Source organism: Myotis brandtii, unplaced genomic scaffold (assembly GCF_000412655.1).
Source record: "Myotis brandtii unplaced genomic scaffold, ASM41265v1 scaffold691, whole genome shotgun sequence".
NCBI classification, from domain to species: domain Eukaryota; kingdom Metazoa; phylum Chordata; class Mammalia; order Chiroptera; family Vespertilionidae; genus Myotis; species Myotis brandtii.
In genome coordinates, this window is record NW_005370704.1 from 361,153 (window position 1) to 363,549 (window position 2,397).

General features: G+C 64.8%; 1 long non-coding RNA gene across 1 annotated transcript; it reads right to left on the bottom strand.

Annotated features, from left to right (window-relative positions):
- Positions 1-11: 11 nt before the first annotated feature.
- On the bottom strand, positions 12-2,282 carry LOC106724005. Its single transcript, XR_001359753.1, has 3 exons — positions 2,175-2,282; positions 1,450-1,545; positions 12-1,179 (listed from the first exon to the last, which is right to left on the bottom strand). It is a non-coding gene; the product is annotated as an uncharacterized LOC106724005 (long non-coding RNA).
- Between the last annotated feature and the right edge of the window lie 115 nt (positions 2,283-2,397).

A 2,397-nucleotide genomic window follows, 5' to 3' on the forward strand; every position in this document is an offset into this window, starting at 1 on the left:
ACGGGTCCACCCGGCCACGGTTCCGCTGGCCCACGGTTCCACCAGCCCACGGTTCCACCCGGCCCACAGTTCTGCTCTGCACATGCCTAACTGCCCACAAGATCAGATGGCACGACTCCTCTCTAAAACACGTCCAAACCTTGACTCCTCCGTGTGGCGCTTCGATAGGGTTTGCAGTTTGGGGAAAACTTGGGGTTGGGATACAGATCAGGTGGCTTCAAGGTGCAGGCTAACCCCGGGGCTATTAACGTTCCACCTGGAGACGAGGCAGGAGGTCACGGGTCTGTGTATTCGGTCATCTTCCCGGGGCCCAGAGTCAGGACTGGGCACTGTCTCCGTGCGAGTCCGCGGCTCCCGGCCGCTCGTGCGCCTGTGCCCTGTGATCAATGTGTCCGTTTCTGTTCCGCGTGGGTTTCTGGTTCCGAGGAGGCCGTGGGCCGCTCACAGCTGCTGCTCAGGCAGAACCTGCACAGGTGGCCGCCCTGCTGGCCTGCGGGAGGCCTGCCAATGAGGGCGTCGCTGGGCAGGAGCTGGTCAGACCCGTCTCCCGGCATTTCCAGACGTGAGGATGGAGGCTCTCACCCGACCCAGTTTCCTGAGAGACGGCCTGGCCGGGGGGTGAGCCCTGGCTCGTCCAGGCAGAGGTGGGCACCCGCCTCCAGGCCACGCCCTCCTGGGCCCCTGACGCTCAGAGAGGGCGTGACCGGGCTCAGCTCACCTGCGGGCAGGTGCCAGGGCTCTTTACCTGGCTCTTCAGGGCAGCAGGTCACTCACGGCCCCTCTGACCGGGCGGGGACGGTCCCAGAGCAGACCCAGGAGGCAGCAGGTCAGAGGGGTGCCAGCCAGGCCCCGAACAGGGTCACCTTCCCAGCGAAGGTCCCCATGGCTCTGTCCGCTGGACTGTATTGCGGAGTCCAGGCCACCAGCCCCTCCTCACCACCCAGAGTGACCTCAAGCCCGGGCCAGGCTGCCAGGGGCTGTGGGCCCCTCAGCCATTGGTTGGCAGGACCTGGTGACCCAAAGCCAAAGAGAAGCCAGGAAAGGGACAAAGAGGGTGAGGCGGGCACAGGCTGGAAGGGGTTCAGACAGCAGAGGGTGGAAAGGCAGCAGGCAACTGGGGAAGGAGGCAGGACACTCAGGGGAGGGGGCGGATGTAAGCTTCAGGAGGAGGACACTGGGCTGCAGAGGGAAAGAACAGGTGGACATTAGAAGGGCTTCCTCCTCTGCAAATGCAGCTTTTGTAAAGCATATTCACCATTTCCACTTATGACCCAAAACATAACTCTAAGCTCTGAAACTAAACCATAAGCCTAAACCTAACCATACCCTAGACCTAAAACGAGCCCTAGCCGGAACCCTAACCCTAGCCCTAACCCTAACCCTAACCCTAGCCCTAACCCTAGCCCTAGCCCTGTGCAGTGTCCTGGGTGCAGTCGGGGTAACACTTACCCTCTAGGTTGAAGACGGGGACCTCCTGCAGCTGGAACTCCTTCACGTACCCCAGGTACCTCCGCAGCCACTGGGGGTCCCCGGGCAAGCGTCTGGCTGCAATCAGAGGGGCTGGTGGTAAGGGGCCGAGAACCCAGAACCTATGCTCAGATTTGGCCCCTCCCCCCGGCTCCTGGCCAGGCCTGAGCTGATGCCTGCCGGCCAGGTCGGCACCCTGGGCACGGCCCTCGTCCACACAGGCTGTGCTCCAGGGGCAGAGGGGGCTCCCCACTCCTGGGAGCCAGGATCTACCCCCTGAGGCGAGGCCAGCCAGAGGGTCCCCACTGCACTCAGGGCGCTCCCTGTGACCTGGTGCCCACCCCCACCCCGCTGACCCCTCCCGGCCTGCGGGACCCTGGTGATGTGGCCCCCACCCTGGGCTCCCTGGGCCATCTCAGACGCCGGGCCACTCCCTCACCTCCGTCTAGTGTCCCCCCCACACCCCCAGGAGGCTTCTCCCATCTGTCCACGGAGACTCCAGCTCCAGGACACGCCCCACAGGCAGCACAGCACGGAGGCGATGAGATGCGGTGGGTGTGTGAGTGTGAGGTGGACCGATGGGCCTGGGGTGAGGGTGTGTGCTGAGCGGCCCAGGCTGGCGCCCGCACCCCAGAGCAACAGGCACCAAACACAGGTCTTGGGCAGATGTGGGGGGGGCATCCAGCATTGGGGGAGACACCACCTACCCAGCAGCGCCCACAGGCTGGTGACCTCGCCCCCATTCCCGCCGTCCCCGCCCTCCTCAACGCGGACGTAGAGAATGAGGCTGCTGTAGTCGGTGCTGACGAAGCGGACGTGCATGCGGGCTCCTCCCTCAACTGCGGGGACAGACCCAGCCGGTGACAGGGGCCTGTCTCCATCCCCGCGCCCGGCCCTGCCCGTGGGCCGCCGTGGACATGGGCAGGAGCT